Genomic DNA, 19283 nt, shown 5'->3' on the forward strand with positions numbered 1-19283 from the left:
GGAGGGGAGATGCTTATCCAATTGGAGGGAACTGATGGCTGTCTTCAAGGCAGTCAGGGGTTTTTGCCATCTTCTGGTAGGGCACAACTTGGTGGTACACTCGGACAACCAGGTGACGGTGGCATATACCAACAACCAGGGGGGATCCGCTCCAGGTCCCTCAATGCCTTGGCTCTCCCTTATTCCAGTGGGGAAGGACGCATCTTCAGTCTAAGGAGGCAGTTCATGTGGTGGGGTGGACAATGGAGTGGCAGATGCCCTGTCAGTTCCTCCCTCTTAGGAGCTCTCTCTCATTCGGGGGGTATTTCTCCAGGTGTGCGGGAGATCTGTTGTGCCTTTCCTGGACCTGTTTGCTTCCCAGCTCAATGCTCACGTTCCTAGGTTTTGTGCTTGCAGCGAGGTTCCCTGAAACGTCTTTTGTATGCCTTTCCGCCAATTGCTCTGATCCCCAAGTTTCTGACTCAGTTGATGGGTGTTAGAAATGGGGTCTCTAGTTGGTAGTGTTTCGCCCCTGTACCAGTAGGAACCCTCACCCTAGTCAGGGTAAGGGAGTCACACAGCTAAGTAAACCCCTGCTCATCTACTTGGTAGCTTGGCATGAGCAGTCAAGCTTATCTCAGAGGCAATGTTTAAAGTATATGTACACACACAATAACACAGTGAAAACACCGGAAAAGTACTCCACAACAGTTTAGGAAAATAGCCAATATGTACCTGAGTAAAACAAGACCAAAACAACAAAAATCCAACATACAAAAGCAAAGATACACATTTTTAAAGATTTAGGCGGTCATTATGATCATGGCAGTGTGGCCCTCCATGCTGGTGGTGGCGGGAAAACCCACCAGCCAGCATGGCGGGCCACACTGCCACATAATGAACACTATGAGGGCCCTCACTTACCGCCAGGCTGTCTCCGTCAGGCAGCCTGGCGGCTGTCGGAATCATTATCCGACAAGGGAGCGGTGCTGCCCCTCGGATAATGATCCCTAAGCCTCCAGCGTTTCCCTGGCGGGTTTTCCCACCAGGGAAAGGCTGGCAGAGGGGGTGCACTGGGGCACCCTTGGGGGCCCCTGCACTGCCCATGCACTTGGCAGGGGCAGTGCAGGGGCCCCTGTGCAGTGCCCCATCGCGCAGGTCACTGCCCGAATTTCGGGCAGTGATCTGCGCGACCGGTGCAGCTGCACCTGCTGCACAGAGGCACTGACGGCGGCTCCACAATGTCCCGGCCAGGAATTCCTGTGGACCGGCGGGCGGAAATAGCCGGCCCACAGGAATGTTCATTATACGGCCAGCGGGGATCTGACGATGCTGGCGGTCAGTAGTTTGACCGCCAGCATGAACACGGCGGTTTCGACCGCTGTGTTCATAATGAGGGCCTAAATCTCAGTAAAGCCCTTAGAAACACAATAGCTCCAAATGGGGCTATCACTATGTCTTAACAGAGCTGCTCCCAACAGTCCGACACCACTCACGAGGGAGTGCGGTCTGGCCACGGAGTCACAAGGACCCCAGGTACAGTACCTTTGAAAATCGAGGAAACAAAGACGTTTTACGGAGTCTGGGAGGTGAGGCGCTGCTGGAGCCAGTGCGGTGTCAGTTCCTTACTGGGGAGGTGAGGCGTCGGTTCCTTACTGCTAGGCAGGGGAGGTGTGATGTTGGTTCCTTATGGTTGCAGGGGAGGTGATGCAGCGTCAGTGGCGAGGCATCGGTTACTTGTGATCTGACTTTGTGGTGTCGCAATCACACCAAGGGGCCACAGGTTCTGCGGCGGAGTCGGGTGCTAGGGACGTTGGTGACACAGCACTTGGGACTTGCGCTGACTGCGCTGTTGTGGGACTTCAGAGGCACTAAAGCCACATCGGGCCTGCGGCCTTGCTCACTGCACTCAGCGGGTACCACGGCTCCGGTGCAGGCAGCGGTGCAGAGTCAGACAGAGGTGCCGGTTCCAGTGTTGCTCTGGAGTCAATGTACTTGGTTTCTTCTTGGCTGCACCAGAACACATTCCCAAGGGCCCAGGGACTGGATTTGGTACCACTTGGTGAGTCAGAACTCTCAGTAAGAAAGCCCAAGTGCTTGCAGATGAAGTCTTTGATGCCCCCTGAGACTTCTAACAGGAGGCAAGCTCAGTCCAAGCCCTTGGAGAACCTTTGGAAGAAGAATTTAGAACGTGAATTCCAGTCCTTTCACTCCATTACAGAAGCAGCAAACAGCAGGCCAGCACAGCAGCGCAACAGGCACAGTGGCAGTCCCTCCTACAGCATCCAGCTCTTCTTCCTGGCAGAATGTCCTCAGTCCAGATGGGCTGTAACTTGGTGGGGTCAGTGGCCCAGTACTTATACACATTTATGCCTTTGAAGTAGGCAAACTTCAAAGAAAAGCCTTTGTAGTGCACAAGACCCTGCCTTTCTTGCCCTGGACCCAGACACACTCCAGGGGGCTGAAACTGCTTTGTGTAAGGACAGGCACAGCCCCATTCAGGTGCAGGAATTAGCTCCTCCCACCACTCTAGCTCAGGAAGACCTATCAGGATATGCAGGGCACACCTCAGCTCCCTTTGGGTGTCTGCCTAGAGTGAATTCACAAACAGCCCAACTGTAATTGTGACCCAGACGAGTATTCCACAGCCAGGCAGAGGCACAGAATGGTTAAGCAAAAAAAAAGTCCACTTTCTGAAAGTGGCATTTTCAAACTTACAATTTAAAAAAACTACTTCACTAAAAGATGTGTTTTTAAATTGTGAGTTCAGCGACCCCAAACTCCACATCCCTATTTGCTCCAATGGGAAATTACACTTAAAAGATATTTCAGGTAATCTCCATGTTACTCTATTAGAGAGATAGTCATTGCAATAGTGAAAAAAGAATCTAGCAGTATTTCACTATCAGGACATGTAAAACACACCAGTACATGTCCTACCTCTTAAATACACTGCACCCTGCCCATGGGGTTGCCTTGAGTCTACCCTAGGGGTGACTAGCATGTTGCAAAAGAGAAGGTTTGGGCCTGGCAAGTGGGTGCACTTGCCACATCAAAATGGGAGTTGAAAACTGCCCACACAGACACTGCAGTGGCAGGTCTGAGACATGTTTACAGGACTACTCATGTAGGTGGCACAATCAGTGCTGCAGGCCGACTAGTAGCAATTGATTTACAGGCCCAGGGCACACATGGTGCACTATACTAGGGACTTACTAGTAAATCAAACATGCCAATCATGGACAAACCAATCACCAATACCATTTAGACAAAAAACCCTTGCACTTTAACACTGGTCAGCAGTGGTAAGGAGCCCAGAACCCTAAAGGCAGCAAAAATGAAATTCAGCACACAGTCAAAAACAGAAGGTCAGAGGCAAAAAGTTTGGGGATAACCCTGCAAGCTGATGGCAGTCTAGGGCCCATGGATGATTTCTTGCTAACCCTCTCCTCTGCAGTAAGATTCCTCTCTGGCTCTCCTGCAGCTTCGTCTTTTGGTGTGAAAGTTGAACGGAGAGGGTTGCAGCACAAGGGGTGGGTGAGTCCCCCATCACTCAGTAGTGGCTGTCGAGAGTCCCGTAGGCCTTCTACGTTGAAATCATGTGTCAGGCATGTGGTAATTTCCAACTTTGGAGCTGGCCTCTGCAGTTGTCCCCTTTGGAGTGTTCCTTGATCGATGTGCTACAGTTTGAGAAGGGGTTGTCTGTGTCTACCTTACGTGCCCAGTGGGCTGCTATCAAGACATTTCACTCTCATTGGGGTAACTTGGCCGAAGAGTTAGTTGCTAGCTTATTACATAGTTTTTCCCTTACCGGTCCCACGGTGAAGCCTTTTTTCACTTTTGGGATTTATCCTTGGTGTTGAGAGCTTTGGTTTCTGCCCCTTGCGCCCCTGGAGTTGAACGGCATTAAGTTTGTCACGTTCAGGGTGGTTTTCTTGGTGGCTATCACTTCTGCCATGTGCGTTGGTGAGCTGGGGACCCTGATCGCCTGGGAACCCTTCCTGTCTTTCTCTGAGGATGGGGTGGTTTTACGTTTGGATTCATCTTTTGTTCCGAAGTTGGCTTCCCAGGTTCATCTTTCCCGGGAGGTGGTCTTGCCTGCGTTTGTTGTCGAGTCTGAGAGTGAGTGGGACTTGGCTTGGCCCTTGTTGGATGTGAAGCGGGCTCTACAGCTGTCTTTGGAGAGGACCAGGTTCTTCCGGAAGACCAACTCCTTGTTTCTTTTGGCATCTCCTCCAGAGAGGGTCAGGACCTTCTCTTTGTCTATCAGTCAATGGATCAAGCAGAGGCTCGACATGGCTTATTCTTTGGCTGGGGATCCTCGTTCGTCGGAGATACAAGGGTGCTTGACCAGGGATGGAAGCTTCCAGGGCTGAGTTGCGAGGGTGTCAATTTCTGAAATTTGCTGGGCAGCTACCTGGACAGCCTCCAATACTTTTGTTAAGCATTATCATATCCAGAATGTGTTGGGGGAAAATACCAATTTTGATTTGGGGGGTTTGCAGGCAGTCTGTTCTTCACTTCGCTGTATTACGCTTGTTTTTTTGGCTAATAAATCACTTTTGGGTGCTGCTTCTGATGTTATGCCCTTTTGTGATTTTCTGTTCCTTGTTTATGAAGACCAGTGTTCTGGATTGGGTACTCTCCATAAGTATTGAATGGGATGAGGACTGGAGGGACCTGGAAGTAATGTCCTTTTACTTTCAGGTAATCTTCATTACTCTTAGTCCTGTAGTCCTCGTCCCGTTCATTACGCCCCACTCTCCCTCCCAGACAACCAGCCTTCATGTTTGGGAGCTGGTATTAGGTACTCCTGGAGTGGGCGTGGGCAGGGGTTCCAGCATTCATTGTGTTATTTTTTCTGTCATGGAGCTAGGATTTATCTCCAAAAGTAAAGAACAGGACGAAGACAACAGGACCAGGAGCGATAGCCATTTAACGGTTTTATCACTTAACCTCAGTTATTGACCCTATGATTGTGCTTACTACGAGTAACATTCAAGAGTTACTACTTTTATCTGTTAAGCTTCCTCCCAACGGGACCGCCATTACTGCTTTCTGCACGTGACGTAAGTCTTACTTAGCGGTGTTATTACTTAGTAAGACTTTCAGCGGTTTAACCTACCCGAGGACTCCCATAACTATTTATGTTGTGTATCCTTCCCACGCAGTCTAGTCGCCACTGTTCTCGCTCTATTGCCCTTGTTTTTAAAACTACCCCTCGTCAGGGCTCTCCTAAGCGCACGTGCACAGCATGCCATGCCCAAGTGGCACTTGCTGTCATTATCTTTGGTCACTGAACCAACGCGTAACCAGCTCTCTCACAACAATGCCCAAGTCTGCTTCGGCCTACGTCGTGCTGAAAAAATGGCAAATGAGATCAAATACTCTAATAACCTAACAGTGTAGCACAGCAGTCAGTAGCTAGCGAGCAGAGGCGCCCACGTGCTGCTTCACACACGTGCTTTGAGTCGGTGGGGCGTGGACGAGGCGCAGTGCCGACCCCCTGTGTATGTGCCGAGTGCACTGCGCTGAGAGCGCACGAGCTGATGAAAGGCAGCCGGGGACTTGCGCACAGGCCTGCTGCTCGTCGTACAAGCTCTGAATGCTTCTCAGGGCTTTCCCTGACTCTCGCTTTCTGTAGCCCCCCTGTCCAAACATGGGCAAATCGCTTCTACCCAGGCTGAAGGTTATCTTAAAAGGTCCTGTCAAGTTTCACTCTGGCTCAGATCAAAGTGCGCCAAGTTGTAAAACTATCCAGCAACCCCTGGACTCAAAACCGTCTCAAATGAAGGAGGACAGGCCAAATAGAGGATTTACCAGGAACAGTCAAGGAATGAAAACTAAAGCGTGTCAGCTTTGTTTTTAAGACAGTTTACACTTTTAAATCCCACTTTTAATTTACAGCAAGTAATACAGCGCCTGTACTTTCAACAATGCTTCTGCACTTCTATGGCAAACAGAAGCAATATAGATTTTGTGAAAGTTACTTGGTTTACACGTGGAAATTGCATACCCAATAGTTTAAAAACACAGAATACATTAAATATAATTCAGTCTAGTCCCGCAGTCACAAAAACGCATTGCACTCAAGTACTTTTAAAGGCTTGGGCATGTAGAGCAACCCTGAAAACCTGTCACCCTTTCATAGCGCATCACCCCACAACATGGAAGGCAAGGATGACTCTCGCAGAAGAGCCATGGCAAGTACCACCTACCCTGTGCAAAAAGCTCCTACCCTCAAATTCACGAACCACAACCAGCAAAACTAAATGATTCAAGACACCCACAACCCAAACCCCAAAATACATTCTTATTCCCTTGATATATTAAGTTTTATAAAATAGAAAAACATATGGCAACCAAATGTTCTTGAGTTCAGTTCACTGTTGACAGTCCTGCAGAACTTGGATGAAGGAGGAAAGAGAGTAACTCACTACTGCTATATATCACTCGTGCCACAGTAACAAAACTGGAGGGCCCCCCCAGCAAAGAACGTGGAGGCCTTCCCTCCTCCAGACTCACTCAGGCTAGGTGCTGTGCTGAGGGGGCCGCTTTGAGCTCAGGGCAATGAAGGCCTGGCCCTAGGGGATGGGGTCCTCGGCCGAGATCGGGATCTCAGCGACTGACTTTTCAATGTTTGGTTTTATTTAGGAGAGTCGACTCCTCAGGCCAGATTCTACATTGCTGGAGCAATTTCTGTTTTTATTTTATAGGTATGTAAGATCTGAGAAAGCTTTTTCACATAAACAAGTGGTGGGGAAAGGAAGTAAACCATAAGGGCCTCTGATCTCTCCCTAGCCTCTCTGTCACATGTAATTCATTTGTTTTATAGCACGTCTCATACTACTGTAGGGTGTCAGGGCACTTTACACGGGACTACAAGGTGTAGGATTCACATGTCATCGACACTGGTAGGCATTTTCTAAGAGTGCTTAGTCTGGAGAAGCACCAACTCAGGATTGAGAACATAGCTCAGTGGTTAGCGATGACTTTAATAATAAGAATGTATTTCTACACAAGCAAACCTTTTTTAGCAGCATAAGGAAAATGAAAGACTGGGAAAAACCAACTTTCTAATTTGTGCCATGCAGTTTGCATGCAGTTCATAGCAGTTCATAGCCTACTGTACTAGATTACGATTATGAACTACACAGTAACAAAAGAATCTCTGTTACAGAAGCATTAACCCGCTGTGCCATGCACATACAATACTGTTCTTAGCATGATACACGTTCTTTGCAGCAGGCATATTAACTATCTGTGCTACCTTTGAGTCAAAACTTCCACTGCCCAAAACTCTCATTCCCCTCCATCAGGTACATTAATCACTAAAGTTATCTTGCTTTTATTTTTGCTGGACACTGAGCTTTGCAGTGCTTTTAAAACTGCTGAACAAATGAAGTAATAAATATAAAAACAAGCACAAGTTTGTCAGAGGCCCCAGCTGGAGAAGTGCTTTCTTCCCAGTCCAGGTCTTTGGACCCTCTGGGAATGTGTCATGGACCCCTGGGGGTCCGCGGACCACAGGCTGGGAACCACTGGACTATACCAATAGTTCTTAACTTGACTTCTGTTAACCCCCACTAAATAATTACTGGAATCAAGGGACTCCCACTGATTCATTATTAGAAGCTGGGTTCCCCCAGCATAAGCAATTTCTATTATTTGAATTTCATAACAATACATAAACATACAAAACCCAGTATGCTCAAAACAAGTACTCAAATATTGTAAATATTTAGTTTATTTCACAAATATAGAAAAAAGGTTTTCCATTTTCAAGTTTGCTTCTTTACTTGTATTTACTCTTAGTCTGAATTTATTAATTATAATATTATTCAAATTATTAACACAGTCGCAAACCCCCTGAATAAGCGCTGCAGACCCCCAGGGGTCCTCGGACCACAGGTTAACAACCACTGTCCTGGAAGCCACCTTCACCTATCTCTAAGGTTGTCACCTTTGACAGGAGAATGAGGAAAGAACAAGCTAGGGAATCAGAAATATGTAATGAGGAAGTGAAAAAGAAGCTGAACAACAGAGAAAAAAGTTAACTCTGGTAAAGGCTACTCAGACTTCAAAGCCACGGGAATACACTACTACTAAAGTACAAAACAGTTCATACATATATATGTACCAAAAATGTACACGCCAGGGGTGTTCCACAGTTTTGACATTGTTTATAAAGCATTTTATCTGAATGATAAGTCCATGGCAGTGCCTCTACTGAATCGATTCCCTCTGGAAGGATGATTGATCATAATAATCTAACTAACAAGTGTATGAAAGATGTTCTGATTAGATGGTTTGGGTTGAAGCCAGCCACATTCCTGCAAAGGGGGAGAATACTGCCTTTTTTAGTGGTCTAGCGCGCAAAGCGATTGTCCCTGTTGTAATCTCTATATGGGCTTGTAACCACGCCCATGTCATGCCCATCAGTTTGGTTGGTTCATGCACTTGCCTTTTAAAATTTGCTTGATTTCATTAGTGAAAGGCATGCATACGTCATGCCTTTTCCGGTGTTTAGCCCTCCCCGGGCACACCAGCCAACTACTGAACACATACAAGGCTCCATGTGATTCCGTATGTTTTCCGGACTACTTTGGCTCTTTATTTCGAAGGCAGCGTGATCTCGCTGGGCAGTAGTTGAGCGCTTTGCATGACATCGACTCTATTACATGGATAATTGCACTTTTGCCAGTTACATGGATAATTGCACTTTTCCTGATAAATTTCACTGCAAGCAAACTTCTGTTTCCTTCTGTGTGTGTGCTTCATGGCGGCTGTCGGCTCGCTTATGTGACACTATTTTTTTCATTTTCAGTTTTTGTGGCAAGAAAAGTCCGGTTAGGAGTTTACAACACTAATAGCTCTAACTCGAGCAAATGCGATACCCATTGCATTGCAAATGCTTGTTTTTTTTACAGTGGTGGTGACAGATGAAGGTATTTGCATACCGGATATCCCCACCTTTTCATCGCCAAATGCTGGCCAGTAGAGGTGTTCTGAATGGTGCTGGGCCAAGCCACAAACAGGTCTGCTTTTCTGCTTCCCCTTCCTATTTACACCACCATTAAATGCCAATGTAGTAGATTATGAACACAGCGCCTGATTTACCTGGATTGGCCATCCGAACAGTCTGGGCCCTTTCGCACCCGGCACCTGGCCTGAGGCTTCCATGCCTCTGCTGCTGTTCTCTCCTTCTCCCTTTTTCTCGCCCTCCTCTTGTCTCTTCTTACCCACTCTTGTGCCCATCCATGCCAGGACCTTGCCCAGTGCCAGGAACCCTGGTCCGACCAGACCCACCATTACACTGCAGCGACCCTTTGCTTGCTCAAACCAGCCTGCCGTTCCAGCCTCTTCTACCGCACTGCACCACTCAATATGGTAGGACCCTTCACATTCACACACAGCCGCTTCGCCTGCATCAGCACACCTACACATGGCCAAGCACCAACATCACTTCCCACTTGAGAAGCCACCTCACCTTGAGCTTACATTCCACTTACTGCCAGGAAAACTCTTGTTCATGATGTGATTATTAGCAAATTAGATTATGGCAAATGCACTACTTGCATCATCAAATTAGACTTTAATGTCCAAAATGCAAGTTGTCCAAAACACAGCTGCCAGTCAAGAAAAGGATAATATTTAAAATCTGTTGCCTTACTCACAAATCACTAATGGAAAATGGTCCCAGCTATTTACTTCAGAAGCTTAGATATTATATTCCAGTCAGGAACATGCGCTCTAAGGATAAAGCCTTGCTCACTGTTCCTTGCGTCCTACTGACAAGGTGCAATGCCTGTTTCTTTTCTTACCTGGCCCCGTTCTACTGGAATAATTTGCCTTATTACATCCACAGCTGCCCTGATCATTTTAAATTCAGGTAGCTGCTTAAGACAGTTTTTTTTAAACTCAGCACTCCGTATTGCCTGTGTCTATCGGCATCACCGAGACACCCCTTTGGGGGTGACTCGTTGTAGGAGGCTGGACTGGCTTGTAGTGAGTACCAAGGGGTACTTGCACCTTGCACCAGGCCCAGTTATCCCTTATTAGTGTATAGGGTGTCTAGCAGCTTAGGCTGATAGATAATGGTAGCTTAGCAAAGCAGCTCAGGCTGAACTAGGAGACGTGTGAAGCTACTACAGTACCACTCAGTGTCATATGCACAATATCATAAGAAAACACAATACACAGTTATACTAAAAATAAAGGTACTTTATTTTTATGACAATATGCCAAAGTATCTTAGAGTGTACCCTCAGTGAGAGGATAGGAAATATACACAAGATATATATACACAATAGCAAAAATATGCAGTATAGTCTTAGAAAACAGTGCAAACAATGTATAGTTACAATAGGATGCAATGGGGAAACATAGGGAGAGGGGCAACACAAACCATATACTCCAGAAGTGGAATGCGAACCACGAATGGACCCCAAACCTATGTGACCTCGTAGAGGGTCGCTGGGACTATTAGAAAATAGTGAGAGTTAGAAAAATAACCCTCCCCAAGACCCTGAAAAGTGAGTGCAAAGTGCACTAAAGTTCCCCTAAGGACAAAATAGTCGTGTTAGAGGGAGAATGCAAGGAAAACACAAATCAGCAATGCAACAACGATGGATTCCTGTCTGAAGGTACCTGTGGAACAAGGGGACCAAGTCCAAAAGTCACAAGCAGCTCGGAGATGGGCAGATGCCCAAGAAATGCCAGCGGTTGGTGCAAAGAAGCTCTTACTAGGCTGAAGAACTGTGAATACTGCAGGAACGACAAGGGCTAGAGACTTCCCCTTCGGAGGATGGATCCCCCACGCCTTGGAGAGTCGTGCAGAAGTGTTTTCCCGCCGGATGGATGCAAACAAGCCTTGCTACACGCAAATCGTGCGTTTGGCGTTTTTGGACGCTGCTGGGGCCCAGGAGGGACCAAGAGGTCGCAAATTGGACCTGCAGAGAGAGGGGACGTCGAGCAAGACAAAGAGCCCTCACTGAAGCAGGTAGCACCCGGAGAAGTGCCAGAAACAGGCACTACGAGGATGCGTGAAACGGTGCTCGCCGAAGTTGCACAAAGGAGTCCCACGTCGCCGGAGACCAACTTAGAAAGTCGTGCAATGCAGGTTAGAGTGCCGTGGACCCAGGCTTGGCTGTGCACACAGGATTTCCGCCGGAAGTGCACAGGGGCCGGAGAAGCTTGCAAAGTCGCAGTTCCCAGCAATGCAGCCCAGCGAGGTGAGGCAAGGACTTACCTCCACCAAACTTGGGCTGAAGAGTCACTGGACTGTGGGGGTCACTTGGACGGTGTCGCTGGATTCGAGGGACCTCGCTCGTCGTGCTGAGAGGAGACCCAAGGGACCGGAGATGCAGCTTTTTGGTGCCTGCGGTTGCAGGGGGAAGATTCCGTCGACCCACGGGAGATTTCTTCGGAGCTTCTGGTGCAGAGAGGAGGCAGACTACCCCCACAGCATGCACAAGCAGGAAAACAGTCGAGAAGGCGGCAGGATCAGCGTTACAGAGTTGCAGTAGTCGTCTTTGCTACTATGTTGCAGGTTTGCAGGCTTCCAGCGCGGTCAGCGGTCGATTCCTTATCAGAAGGTGAAGAGGGAGATGCAGAGGAACTCGGCTGAGCTCATGCATTCGTTATCTGCAGTTTCCCCAGAGACAGAGACCCTAAATAGCCAGAAAAGAGGGTTTGGCTACCTAGGAGAGAGGAAAGGCTACTAACACCTGAAGGAGCCTATCACAAGGAGTCTCTGACGTCACCTGGTGGCACTGGCCACTCAGAGCAGTCCAGTGTGCCAGCAGCACCTCTGTTTCCAAGATGGCAGAGGTCTGGAGCACACTGGAGGAGCTCTGGACACCTCCCAGGGGAGGTGCAGGTCAGGGGAGTGGTCACTCCCCTTTCCTTTGTCCAGTTTCGCGCCAGAGCAGGGGCTAAGGGGTCCCTGAACCGGTGTAGACTGGCTTATGCAGAATTGGGCACCTCTGTGCCCAACAAAGCATTTCCAGAGGCTGGGGGAGGCTACTCCTCCCCTGCCTTCACACCATTTTCCAAAGGGAGAGGGTGTCACACCCTCTCTCAGAGGAAGTTCTTTGTTCTGCCATCCTGGGCCAGGCCTGGCTGGACCCCAGGAGGGCAGATGCCTGTCTGAGGGGTTGGCAGCAGCAGCAGCTGCAGAGAAACCCCAGGAAGGGCAGTTTGGCAGTACCAGGGTCTGTGCTACAGACCACTGGGATCATGGAATTGTACCAACAATGCCAGGATGGCATAGAGGGGGCAATTCCATGATCATAGACATGTTACATGGCCATATTCGGAGTTACCATGGTGAAGCTACATATAGGTAGTGACCTATATGTAGTGCACGCGTGTAATGGTGTCCCCACACTCACAAAGTTCAGTGAATTGGCTCTGAACAATGTGGGGGCACCTTGGCTAGTGCCAGGGTGCCCTCACACTAAGTAACTTTGCACCTAGCCTTTACCAGGTAAAGGTTAGACATATAGGTGACTTATAAGTTACTTAAGTGCAGTGTAAAATGGCTGTGAAATAACGTGGACGTTATTTCATTCAGGCTGCAGTGGCAGGCCTGTGTAAGAATTGTCAGAGCTCCCTATGGGTGGCAAAAGAAATGCTGCAGCCCATAGGGATCTCCTGGAACCCCAATACCCTGGGTACCTCAGTACCATATACTAGGGGATTATAAGGGTGTTCCAGTAAGCCAATGTAAATTGGTAAAAATGGTCACTAGCCTGTCAGTGACAATTTGGAAAGAAATGAGAGAGCATAACCACTGAGGTTCTGATTAGCAGAGCCTCAGTGAGACAGTTCGTCACTACACAGGTAACACATTCAGGCACACTTATGAGCACTGGGGCCCTGGGTTACCAGGGTCCCAGTGACACATACAACTAAAACAACATATATACAGTGAAAAATGGGGGTAACATGCCAGGCAAGATGGTACTTTCCTACACAACCCCCCCCAAACGAAGGACAATAAGACTAGCCATTACCTGATGAGTCTTCATTGTCTAAGTGGAAATATCTGGAGAGTCCATCTGCATTGGAGTGGCTACTCCCAGGTCTATGTTCCACTGTATAGTCCATTCCCTGTAGGGATATGGACCACCTCAACAATTTAGGATTTTCACCTTTCATTTGTTTTAGCCAAAGTAGAGGTTTGTGGTCTGTCTGAACAATGAAGTGAGTGCCAAACAGGTATGGCCTCAACTTCTTCAGAGCCCAGACCACAGCAAAGGCCTCCCTCTCAATGGCAGACCAACGCTTTTCTCTAGGGGTCAACCTTCTACTAATAAAAGCAACATGTTGATCCTGGCCCTCAGAATTAAGTTGTGATAGGACTGCCCCTACTCCTAATTCAGATGCATCAGTTTGGACATAGAATTTTTTAGAGTAACAAGGGCTTTTCAGGACAGGTGCAGAGCACATGGCCTGCTTCAGCTCCTCAAAAGCTTTCTGACAGTTTGCTGTCCATAATACCTTTTTAGGCATTTTCTTTGATGTGAGGTCATTAAGAGGGGCTGCAATGGAGCCATAGTTCTTAATGAACCTCCTGTAATACCCAGTGAGGCCTAGGAAGGCTCTCACCTGAGTCTGAGTGGTAGGGGGAATCCAATCAATGATAGTTTGGATTTTCCCCTGAAGTGGTGCAATCTATTCCCCACCAACAAGGTGTCCCAGATAAACCACCTTACCCTGCCCTATCTGGCACTTTGAAGCCTTGATAGTGAGGCCTGCCTTTTGCAGGGCCTCCAAAACTTTCCAAAGGTGGACCAGGTGATCATCCCAGCTGGAGCTAAAGACAGCTATATCATCCAAATATGCTGCACTGAAAGCTTCCAGCCCTTGCAGGACTGTGTTCACCAACCTCTGAAAAGTGGCAGGTGCATTTTTCAAACCAAAAGGCATTACAGTAAACTGGTAATGTCCTCCAATGGTAGAAAATGCAGTCTTAGGTTTAGCATCTTCTGACATTTTGATCTGCCAATACCCTGCAGTCAAATCAAAAGTGCTTAGATACTTGGCAGATGCCAGTGTATCTATTAGCTCATCTGCCCTGGGTATAGGGTGAGCATCTGTTTTGGTTACCAAGTTGAGACCTCTATAGTCTACACAAAACCTCATTTCCTTCTTTCCATCTTTAGAATTGGGTTTTGGTACCAGTACCACAGGAGAAGCCCATGGACTGTCAGAGTGCTCAACCACTCCTAGTTCCAACATCTTTTGAACTTCTTGCTTTATGCAGTCCCTGACATGGTCAGGCTGCCTATAGATCTTACTTTTGACAGGTAAACTGTCTCCAGTATCTATAGTGTGCTCACACCAAGAAGTGGTGGCTGGCACAATGGAGAAGAGTTCTGAAAATTGTCCTAGGAGATTTATGCAATTATCTTTCTGCTCAGCAGTAAGACAATCAGCCAAAACTACACCTTCCACAAGAGCATCTTGTTCTGTGGAAGAGAAGAGATCAGGTAGAGGATCACTGTCTTCTTCCTGTCCCTCATCTGTTGCCATGAGCAGGGTGAGATCAGCCCTGTCATAGTAGGGTTTCAGGCGGTTGACATGGAGCACCCTAAGGGGACTCCTGGCAGTGCCTAAGTCAACCAAGTAGGTGACTTCACCCTTCTTTTCAACAATTGTGTGGGGTCCACTCCATTTATCTTGGAGTGCTCTTGGGGCCACAGGCTCCAAGACCCACACTTTCTGCCCTGGTTGGTACTGAACCAAAACAGCCTTCTGATCATGCCATTGCTTCTGGAGCTCTTGGCTGGCCTGAAGGTTTTTACTGGCCTTTTTCATGTACTCAGCCATCCTTGATCTGAGGCCAAGTACATAATCCACAATATCCTGCTTAGGAGCTTTTAAAGGTTGTTCCCAACCCTCCTTTACAAGTGTGAGTGGACCCCTAACAGGGTGTCCAAAAAGAAGTTCAAAGGGGCTGAAGCCCACTCCTTTCTGGGGTACCTCCCTGTAGGCAAAAAGGAGGCATGGTAGAAGGATATCCCATCTCCTGCGGAGTTTTTCAGGGAGTCCCATAATCATGCCTTTGAGAGTTTTATTAAATCTCTCCACCAGTCCATTTGTTTGTGGATGATAGGGTGTTGTGAACTTGTAAGTTACACCACACTCCTTCCACATGGCCTTTAAGTATGCAGACATGAAATTGCTTCCTCTGTCTGATACTACTTCCTTTGGGAAGCCCACCCTGGAAAATATTCCCAGGAGGGCCTTTGCCACTGCAGGAGCTGTAGTGGTCCTTAAAGGAATAGCTTCAGGATATCTTGTGGCATGGTCCACTACCACCAAGATAAATCTATTGCCTGAAGCAGTAGGAGGGTCAAGGGGGCCAACTATGTCAACCCCTACCCTTTCAAAGGGAACCCCAACCACAGGCAGTGGGATAAGGGGTGCCTTTGGAGTGCCACCTGTCTTGCCACTGGCTTGACAGGTTTCACAGGACTTACAAAATTCTTTTGTGTCCTCAGACATCCTAGGCCAATGAAACAGTGGTACCAATCTGTCCCAAGTTTTCATTTGACCCAGGTGCCCAGCTAAGGGAATGTCATGTGCCAGTGTTAGGAGGAACTTTCTGTACTCCTGAGGAATCACTAATCTCCTGGCAGCTCCAGGTTTAGGATCCCTATTCTCAGTGTACAAGAGGTTGTCCTCCCAGTAAACTCTGTGTGAGTCACTGACATCCCCATTAGCCTGTTTGACAGCTTGCTGTCTGAGACCCTCTAATGTGGGACAGGTTTGCTGTGCCACACTCAGCTCCTCTCTGGCAGGCCCCCCTTCACCCAAAAGCTCAGCAGTGTCTGCTTCCAGCTCCTCTGGTGTAGGTTCTGCACAGGGAGGGAATTCTTCTTCCTCAGAAGTAGAATCCACTGTAGAGGGAGGGATAGTAGGAAGTGGTTTGCTTCTACTAGCCCTAGCTTTAGGGAGCACTTGGTCCATTGTTCCAGGATCCAAGCTTCCCTGTCCTTTTTGCTTTTTGGCCTGAGCCCTTGTCAAAGCAAAAATATGCCCTGGGATGCCCAGCATTGCTGCATGGGCCTCCAACTCCACATCTGACCAAGCTGATGTCTCCAAATCGTTCCCTAATAGACAGTCTACAGGTAAATCTGAAGCTACCACAACTTTCTTTGGACCAGATACCCCCCCCCCAGTTGAGATTTACAACAGCCATGGGGTGGCTTTGTGTTATGTTGTGAGCATCGGTTACTTGGTACTGGTGTCCAAGTATGTGTTGTTCAGGGTGCACCAGTTTCTCAATCACCATTGTGACACTGGCACCTGTGTCCCTGTAGGCCTGGACCTCAACACCATTTATTAGGGTTAGTTGCTTGTACTTCTCCAAGTTATGGGGGCAAGCAACCAAAGTGGCTAAGTCAATAGCCCCTTCAGAGACTAAAGTAGCCTCTGTGGTCTCCCTAATCAGACCAACCCCAACTAAATTACCAAAAGTGAGCCCAGCTACTCCCTTGGATTGGCTATTAGTAGGTTTGCTCCCACCACCACTGCTATTAGTAGGGACACTAGGTGTAGCAGTAGGGGTTGTAGTGGTAGGAGCTGTGGTGCCTTTCTTTGGACAACTGGGATCTGTTGTCCAATGGCCTTTTATCTTACATAAATAGCACCATGGTTTCTTTTCCTTGTTCTGATTAAAGGAGGATTTGGGCCCACCACCCCCACCAGAGTGTTTTTGTGGGCCTGATGAAGACTCATTTTTAGATTTGTCCCCACCCTTGTCAGAAGACTTACCATCCTTCTTTTTGTTGCCATCTTTGTCACCCCCTGTATGAACTTTTCTGTTCACTCTTGTTCTGACCCATTTGTCTGCCTTCTTTCCCAATTCTTGGGGAGAGGTCAGATCAGAGTCCACCAAGTACTGGTGCAACAAATCAGACACACAATTATTAAGAATATGCTCTCTCAGGATCAAGTTATACCGGCTGTCATAATCAGTAACTTTACTGCCATGTAACCACCCCTCCAAGGCCTTCACTGCCTGGTCAATGAAATCAACCCAGTCTTGTGAAGACTCCTTTTTGGTATCTCTGAACTTTATCCTGTACTGTTCAGTGGTTAAGCCATAACCATCCAGGAGTGCATTCTTAAGAACTTGGAAATTGTTAGCATCATTTTCTTTTACAGTAAGGAGCCTATCCCTACCTTTTCCAGTAAATGATAGCCATAGGATAGCAGCCCACTGCTTTTGAGGGACATCCTGTACAGCACAGGCCCTCTCAAGTGCAGCAAACCACTTGTTAATGTCATCCCCCTCCTTGTAAGGGGGAACTATCTTATGCAGATTCCTGGAATCATGCTCTTTTGCAGGATGACTATGGGGAATACTGCTGCTGCCACCATGGGTATCTAAACCCATTTTCTGTCTTTCCCTCTCTATTTCTAAAGACTGTCTATCCAAATCCAGCTGTTGCTTCTTGAGCTTCAGTCTGGTTTGCTCCACTCTCAATCTATTGAGCTCCCTTTCCAACAATCTGTCATCAGGGTGGGTGGGAGGGACATTTCTAGATACAGAGGTATGATGGGAATGAACAGAAGGAGACCTGTCCCTTACAGAGGGCACCCTAACAGCTTGGCTACCAGTATAATGTGAGAGCACATCATCAGTATGATGTGATTCAACCTCTGTACCAACTATGCTAGACTGTCTAGTAATGGGCAGGCTGAGAAGTTTCTTTCCTGAACCTTTTCCTGGGGGAGTCCCTGGATCAGATTGAGAACCATTAGCTACTTTTTCTACAGATTGGGCACTTATGGCCTTATCCTGTACTCTAAGCATATTAATTAACAGTTCTAAGGAAGGATTCTTCCCTACACTCAAACCTCTCTCTATGCAGAGACTCCTTGCTCCTTTCCAGCTAAGGTGATCATATGCAAGTTTGGACAGTTCAACTTTTTGGCCTGTGCCAGACATTTTTAGAGAGAGTTAAAGTGATAGACAAAGAGAAAAAAGTTTTCAGAACTTTTTGGAAAGACAGAAAAAAAACTTTTTAAACTTTTAAGAACTTTTTGAAAGTTTAGAAGTACTTTTCAGCACTTAGAAAAGAGTGAAAAGAGGAAATGCAAAACTTTTTGGCTATGTGTATATACACTGACCTTGTTTTGTATATTTTTCTCTTATGAAAAGTACAATGACAAGAGTGGTAAGTAGTCTCAAAGCACTTATCCCACCGCTGCCACCAATGTAGGAGGCTGGACTGGCTTGTAGTGAGTACCAAGGGGTACTTGCACCTTGCACCAGGCCCAGTTATCCCTTATTAGTGTATAGGGTGTCTAGCAGCTTAGGCTGATAGATAATGGTAGCTTAGCAAAGCAGCTCAGGCTGAACTAGGGGACGTGTGAAGCTACTACAGTACCACTCAGTGTCATATGCACAATATCATAAGAAAACACAATACACAGTTATACTAAAAATAAAGGTACTTTATTTTTATGACAATATGCCAAAGTATCTTAGAGTGTACCCTCAGTGAGAGGATAGGAAATATACACAAGATATATATACACAATAGCAAAAATATGCAGTATAGTCTTAGAAAACAGTGCAAACAATGTATAGTTACAATAGGATGCAATGGGGAAACATAGGGAGAGGGGCAACACAAACCATATACTCCAGAAGTGGAATGCGAACCACGAATGGACCCCAAACCTATGTGACCTCGTAGAGGGTCGCTGGGACTATTAGAAAATAGTGAGAGTTAGAAAAATAACCCTCCCCAAACCCTGAAAAGTGAGTGCAAAGTGCACTAAAGTTCCCCTAAGGACAAAATAGTCGTGTTAGAGGGAGAATGCAAGGAAAACACAAATCAGCAATGCAACAACGATGGATTCCTGTCTGAAGGTACCTGTGGAACAAGGGGACCAAGTCCAAAAGTCACAAGCAGCTCGGAGATGGGCAGATGCCCAAGAAATGCCAGCGGTTGGTGCAAAGAAGCTCTTACTAGGCTGAAGAACTGTGAATACTGCAGGAACGACAAGGGCTAGAGACTTCCCCTTTAGAGGATGGATCCCCCACGCCTTGGAGAGTCGTGCAGAAGTGTTTTCCCGCCGGATGGACGCCAACAAGCCTTGCTACACGCAAATTGTGCGTTTGGCGTTTTTGGACGCTGCTGGGGCCCAGGAGGGACCAAGAGGTCGCAAATTGGACCTGCAGAGAGAGGGGACGTCGAGCAAGACAAAGAGCCCTCACTGAAGCAGGTAGCACCCGGAGAAGTGCCAGAAACAGGCACTACGAGGATGCGTGAAAC

Source organism: Pleurodeles waltl, chromosome 1_2, assembly GCF_031143425.1.
Source record: "Pleurodeles waltl isolate 20211129_DDA chromosome 1_2, aPleWal1.hap1.20221129, whole genome shotgun sequence".
NCBI lineage: Eukaryota > Metazoa > Chordata > Amphibia > Caudata > Salamandridae > Pleurodeles > Pleurodeles waltl.